The 7,452-nt window shown below is 44.9% G+C and overlaps 1 long non-coding RNA gene across 1 annotated transcript; it reads right to left on the bottom strand.

Moving 5' to 3' along the window:
• Positions 1-2,829: 2,829 nt before the first annotated feature.
• LOC131692336 (uncharacterized) lies at positions 2,830-5,392 on the bottom strand. Its single transcript, XR_009305962.1, has 6 exons — positions 4,682-5,392; positions 4,513-4,604; positions 4,299-4,435; positions 3,734-4,044; positions 3,509-3,646; positions 2,830-3,208 (listed from the first exon to the last, which is right to left on the bottom strand). It is a non-coding gene; the product is annotated as an uncharacterized LOC131692336 (long non-coding RNA).
• Positions 5,393-7,452: the final 2,060 nt, after the last annotated feature.

The following is a 7,452-nucleotide window of genomic DNA, read 5'->3' as shown; positions in this document are numbered from 1 at the left end:
CCTTTATGAATGAAATGACAAATTTTCAGGTCAACGCGGCAATAACTTTGCAATTTATAGAACAATTTTATATTTTTAGTTATCATATATTAACTGTCATCTCTTCCAAACAACTTAACCCTCTGCTGCCAACCCCGTGGTTTTGCAGGGTTAAGGAGAATCATTGTAAAATGTCCAATACAAGATTTTATGTTGTTACCTCCACTAAAACCACTTCAGAACACTCCCACCTGTCATACATGCACATTGTCTGCTTGTTGAAATCATTATATGAAATTATTGACCTGTATTCAATGCGGAGAACTCGGTAATAAAATTGTTTTGCTGAATATACTAACGAACGGGATCCCCAGGAAAATTTCGCTGAGCCCGGTGAATCGAACTTAATGCGTAAAATTTAGCCATTTGAAAGAGATACAAGCAGAATTTTAAGAATATGATCATCGCGGTTATGTCCCGGACATTACCCGCTCCTAGTTTTTTGCTAAGTGTGTTCATTTCTGTACGAAAAAGATTCCGATGGTTGTTTCGAGAGATTTTAACATTGATATTTCAAAGCAAGAAAATTGTTCATTTCATGAATGAATGTCTCAACCAGCTTAGAATCCAGCGCATCCCCTATCAACGCAGACGCCAACAATAAAGGTTCTTTTCAAAACCACCATAATTATTATAAAGAATAACTTGAAACATTCCCACATATTTCATTGAGTATCATTCGATTTGAATTACAAGTCAAACGAGTAGTCACGACACTCCGGTTATGTCCTAGACATTACCCACCCATCTTTTTTTTTATCACCAGTCAATGTAAATATATTAAATACGTTTAAGCATTTGCGATTTTTATTTAATATCACAATCATATTTGCGGGTGAATTGCTTTTCTAACCTTCCGGCCATCACATCATATGACAGGTGTACATAATCATGTCGTCTCTTAAGAACCGTGGCACCTAACTAAGGCGCCAGGCTAACACTAGTCCTGCTGGTTCGATTTCAGTATGTCAAACAGAACTTAACTTGTACGCTAGAAGTCGTTTAATGTGCTTTCAATTTTGGGCTAGCGCCCGCCTGGTGTCTTAGTCATGAATGGTTGCCATGGTTCTAAACACTAGATCGATACGCAAACCAATTTTTTATTTTTACCATTTTTTGTTAACCATTTTTTGTTAACGACCTATAGAAAAGTATGCTATCGATGCATAAATAAAATTCTGCGTGTATAGCTCCATGCAGCGTGCTAGCTATCACCGTGCTAGCGAGTGCTCTCACTAATCGGTGCTCGTGCTACTTGCTAGCTCTAGCTCATCTAAAACCAGCACAAGCTCTAGCTAAATTAATTTAGCTGTGACACATTAAGAGCCAGTGCACAGGAATAGGACACAGAGCAGCACCGTTCTTGTGCATACCTGGTTATAATACATTAATTCGTTAGTCCTTTTAAAATGAGTGTATTTCTAGCTAAGAACTTTTCAATCAGTTGGCGCTTTTGAAATCAGACACTTTTATAATCAATTAAGTTCTTTTGTAATCAGTTAGGCTCTTTAATAATCAGTTTTGTCATAAAAATCCGGAAATCGTTATCAAAATTCTTCATAATTAAATGTTGCGTTATGTACGTGTTCGGGTAGATATTTGTTAATGGAAAACATGAAAATTCAATATGTTACATTTTGCAGTTAGGTTCATTTCAAATGTTTGGCAAGAACTTGGTACAGCTAAATCAAATTACTATATTTAAATTCAGAATCGAAACAAGTATGACCCAAAAAAGCTCCTGCGCCTTTCACCTGGTCGAAAACACTATTGCGATCCGATCTTTTCAATTTCGTCCGATTTCTCAACGTCTAGTAGCGGAATCTTTTCTGGAAGTGTTTTTCTATTGAGCTGCAAATCATCTTGCTTCGATCTCTGTCCACTAGGTTGATGGTGATTCCTTTCCGTTACAGAAGCGGGAAAAATACAATTTATAAAACACAAGAATGTGTCACACCTACCGGTGCGTCTAATTCGATGCAGATACGTATCGCAACCGGCTCATCCCTTCGGCAGGTTGAAATTAACAATAGTCACCTGTTCGACGTCGATACCTAAGGCGAAAGAATCTCTCCGTAACCTGGTGCTGTAGTCAGAATCAAGTGGTGGAACTTACCCCTGGACAAAACGTTCGTTATAATCAGTAGCTTCTCTAGTCCGGCACGAAATCGATCCAGAACGGCCAACCGTTGCTCCACCGTTACATCACCGGACAGCACCGTTACCGACTGACAATCCTGCGACATCTTGCCAGACCAACCGGCTGTTTTGCGTGCCTGTTTCGATCGATTGACGATGCCGAAAATAAGTTTACTTGGAGCTTATAACTGTTCTATACATCATATGACAGAAAATGATCGCTTGTCTGACGGTAATCACACCGTAGATATTGACGGCACTTGACGTAGTACTGTTTGAGTCCGATTCGAGTGATTCTTGTTTCCGCGCCAGCCGAATGACGATCAGATAGGTTACGATGTACTCGGCGAACTCCATCACCTCCCACTCGTACGTGGCCGAGAAGAACATCATCAGGCAGGACGACGACAGCTGCTTCTGTATCCGGATGCACTGATCCTGGTTGCCCTGGGTAACGATCATAACGCCCGCTTCGTCCAGTACAAAACGGCAATCTCTTAAGGTCGAACGCCTGAAACTTTATTCCCCAGTCTATCAGCTTACCGGGTGTTTCGATAATGATATGATTAGTCTGCTTCACCTCTTTGACGATATTCTCACCGCGAACGGTGTAACGAAGTTTGATTTCCTGACAATCCTTTGTCATTTGGCAGCTACTTTCTCCTTCTGAGTTGCCAGTTCATGCGTGGCGGAAAGGCAAATTACCTGCGGATAGTTTTTTAACAGATCGAATCGACTGAGCATTGCCAGCACTAAAGCAGCTATTTTTCCTGTTCCCGATTGACTTGGCGATCATGTTCTGTGGCAGATCGGCCAATAGAGTAGGTAAAGCCGTATCGTGAATCTAGGAAGGGGCGTTGGAACCCATAGCATAGACTCCCTGAAGCAGTTCCTGCTTTTGTGCAAAGCTTCGAAAGTGTTAACCGAGTATAGCGGGGAAGAAGCATTCTTTCGCTTCACCTCCAGATCCAGCTTTGATTCTACCAGACCTTTGCGAATAATTTTCAGTAGTGAAATTGCATCCGCCAGGCTAAAAGATTAATCATAGGTAATTCTAATATTAGCTAAATATTTCAGAAGAAAATTTAAAATAGGACGAAAGTAACATTGAGATTCTCTTTGGGTTCTTTTTTAATTAGTCGGTCGTTTCAATATTTAGTATTCAACTCTTTGCCTAATATTCTAGTAAAAACCATTTGCTTTCGATATGTACTGGAAAATTAGTGTAAAGTGTTATAGTGACGTCGTAATAATCGAAAGAGAAAGTAAATAGAGAATAAAATCAATGTTATTTATGTCCTAATCAGAATTTCTCCAGATTTCGACTTACTTAGCTGTTTCTCCATTTTCGCTTGCTAAAGTCAGAATTTTCGCAGCTATCGAACTCAAAACTGCAGGTGCAGCCGATTCTCGCTGGCTCGATTGCCGATAAACTAGACATTTATACATTCTCTGGACTGTCAGCCGCCTATTTGCATTGAAAAGAAAAATTTAAGTCCCATGGAACAATGATCGCTGCAAAAATAAGTTAGGTGATTGACAAAAAAACACTTACCGTGTACAGAAATTTACTGACCATCCGCTTTTTTGACCCAGTTATCGGCAGCGCTTGCCATCGTTTCGACCGGGTATCAAAATTCAATAGCTACAATGTATGGGAAAACGTCCTGAATCGACACCAGTACCCCTCCGGGGGTTCATTCCTTGCAATTTGCTGAAATTTTTCTCAGAGCGACCTTGCGGAAAAAACAATGCCTTCTTTTGTTTGTTTTCCAAACGAGTCACAGCGATTGGACACGTTCGTGTAGAGGATACGACGTTTCCATCAGAGTGTATGTAAGCACTCAGGTTTCCATAATGTTTGTTCTGTAAATTGACAAGGACATCTAGATATGCAAAAGAATGTTTGCAGGAGGGAAGTTACTACCCAGTTAAACTCATTCCGGAACCGGTTCGGATTTCTGAATGGAGTCAGTATGGATTCCAAATCATATGCAACAACCGATTCCGACTCAATCGGTTTCAGAATCGGTTGTTGCATTTGATTTGGAATCCATACTGACTCGATTCAGGATTCCGAATCAAATTCCGAATGGTTTGACCGGGTAATAAACACTTACCGAAAGAGAAAGTCCTTTACCAGCATCTTGATGTTGTTTACTGTTGCCCCATTATTACTGCGTTCTCTGACCATGGTGACCTTGGTATTCTGTTGCTGGTGTTCGATGATGTGTGTCCGCTATGGTTGCTGCTCGATCTGAAAAATCATTAAAAAAAATGTTCCCGTGAATGAGTGAACGCGAACTTTTTTAAAAAGAATAAAGTATTATTTACATTACAAATTACAATGCACTGAACACGGTACTGACTTCTTCAGCTGTATAATCACACGCTGTATCGACTGAATACGGGTTTGTTTGGGAGTTCTGTAAATAATCATTACATATTGAAAAATGATTTCGAATCAGAAATTAAACAATTCAAATAATATTTTAAAACTCACCCGAATATTACACCACAAAAGCAAATTCTATAAAAACAAGTTTTGACAGCTTGCGATGAAAAAATACAAAAAATGTACAAGACTTGTTTTTTTTGTATTCTTTTATCGCAATCTGTCAAAATTTCGCGAGCCTCCGAGCGGAATAATATCACTGTCCATTATTTCGCAAGGAAAAAGCTTGCCGTGGTGACAGCGCATAGAAAGCAGCGCTATCTCGTGGAAGTAATATGAAACTTATCGTTTGTCGAACCGTGTCTCGACTAACTGAAAATTTCGTTATCGTTTTCGCGAGAGCTGCGTACCGCTTACGAAATGGAAACGAAAAATTTTTTCGCGAGCATTTCGCGACGTTTTTTATGTATAGGTTTTGTATAGGAAATTTCATTTCGCAAGAGGTGCATACTTAGCTTAATGGAGGATGGTTGTGATGATCCGGGCCGAGATCACCACGTAAAGCAAGGTAGGGCATAACCCCAATTCCAAGGCGTGAAGCGACCCGTGCCGAGGGATGAGTGATCGAGGGGGTGAAAAAGATGCTCGATCGTTAACGGAGCCTGTGGGGTACCTGGGCAACCCCCACAGTAAGCGTCCCTTACCACGCTAATGCGGAGCTCTGGCGTGGCGGACATATATTTCTCGCGCTACTCGTGGGACTATACATGGAGATGAATAAAAATAAAAACAAACAGACGGAGGTGCCAAACCCCTTCGCTAGAGGTGGTTTGGCGAGGTCTCCCCCCCCCCGTGGGGAGAGTAGTGGAGCGATGAGTGCTGCACCCAAAAGCACCAGTGACCCCCCAGCAGCGGTAGGCAATATCCCTACCAATGCATCGGAGGGGCCAATAGCTGCGATGCGCAAAGTAGCGAAGCAACTCGATTCTATAATCGACTTCGCTAGCGCAAAGCAGAACATAGCCAAGGAGTTGAAGTTGAGCCTCTTGGAGCTCCGGAAAGCTGTTCGTGTCGCAAGACAGGAACAGCAGGCCTATGTTGAGAGGGTGGAATGTCGGGAGAGGCCCGACAGAGAAACCCAGACAGTGGCCTCCAATAGGGAGGAAAGAGAGAAGGTCGATAGAGGTTCACAGACAGTGGCCTTTACCTTCTACGGAGCAGCCACGTCGATCGGAGCGGCAACTGAGTTCCCCTCGAAGGGAAAAGGAAAGGGCAATCGCAAGACGGCATCGAATGCGAAGCGCCCTAGGAAGTCGCCAGGCGAGGGTGCCAAAACCGACACCACTCGGCGTGCAACCGTCAAGGTCAAACGCCGCCTGGGTGAGGTAAGCGAGGGCGAGAGTGACCTCGCTGTGGAGAGCGATGGTACCAGCAACCCGGCACGACCGGGGCAGGGGGGCTCAAACCCCTGGACGCTGGTCACCAAGAAAAAGCCGGCACCGAAACCGGAGGTACCGCGGCCTGTGAGGAAGGCCAAGGACAGAGGCGAAGCCTTGTGGTTAAAAACCGACAAGGACAAATACGCCGATGTCCTTAAATCGATGAAGGCGGCCGAAAGTCTCTCAGCTCTTGGGCAGGATGTGCGTAGCGTAAGACGCACCAACACGGGAGAGATGCTCCTGGTGCTGAAGCGAGGCGCACAATCAAGTGCAGTATATAAGGCCTTGGCCCAAGAGGTCCTTGGTGAGGGCGCCCAAATCAGGTCGCTAGGTGCGGAAACAACTCTCCAGTGCAAGCACTTGGACGAGTTCACGACCGCAGAAGACGTCGTCGCAGCCGTCAAGGAGCAATGCGGCGTCACAATCGAGCGGGCCTCTGTGCGATTGAGGGACGGACCCTCTGGCACCCAAGTAGCCTACCTCAGGCTACTGAATGCGGATGCCAAAAAGGTAACCGAGAAAGGGAAGCTGAAGATCGGCTGGTCGGTATGCCCTATTAGTATACCCCAGCCGCCTTCTGTGGACAGGTGCTATCGGTGCCTAGAATCCGGCCATAAAGCATACGAATGCAAAGGCATAGATAGGAGCAAGCTATGTCGTCGCTGCGGCGAGGAGGGGCATAAAGAGCGGGGGTGCACTAAGGCATATAAGTGCCTTATCTGCACCGCTAAGAAGCAAGCCCATAAACATGCTATGGGCGGACCTTCGTGTCCCTTCGGCGAGTTAAATAAGAAGAAGCCGTGAGAGTCACACAGCTAAATCTTAACCATTGTGCAGCAGCCCAACAGCTGCTGTGGCAGTCGGTCTCGGAGTCGAGGACAGATGTCGCCCTCTTATCAGACCCGTACAGCATCCCTGCCGGCAACGGCAATTGGGTGTCGGACGGGTCTGGAATGGTGGCAATCTGTACAACGGGAAGGTTCCCGGTTCAAGAGGTAATACACCCCTCCGCCGAGGGTGTGGCGATTGCCAAGATCAATGGTGTGTTCTATTGCAGCTGCTACGCCCCACCACGGTGGCCAATAGAACAGTTCTACCAGATGATCGACAGGCTCTCGTCGGACCTCGTGGGCCGGAAACCGGTAGTAATAGCGGGAGACTTCAACGCTTGGGCAGTGGAGTGGGGCAGCCGCTGTACAAATAGCAGGGGTCAAGCGCTAATGGAAGCGTTTGCGAAACTCGATACTGTGCTAGCTAATGATGGCTCCGCTAGTACATTCCGTAGAAACGGAGTGGAGGCGTGGATTGATTTGACCTTTGCCAGCCCGAGTCTGGCTCCAGGCATGGAATGGAGGGTAGACGAAGGCTACACCCATAGCGATCATTTAGCAATCCGCTTTAAGATCAACTATGGTGTGCAGCATCCGAGGGCGGGAGATC

Source organism: Topomyia yanbarensis, chromosome 3, assembly GCF_030247195.1.
Source record: "Topomyia yanbarensis strain Yona2022 chromosome 3, ASM3024719v1, whole genome shotgun sequence".
Taxonomy (NCBI): domain Eukaryota; kingdom Metazoa; phylum Arthropoda; class Insecta; order Diptera; family Culicidae; genus Topomyia; species Topomyia yanbarensis.
This window is presented reverse-complemented; position numbering and strand designations above follow the sequence as displayed.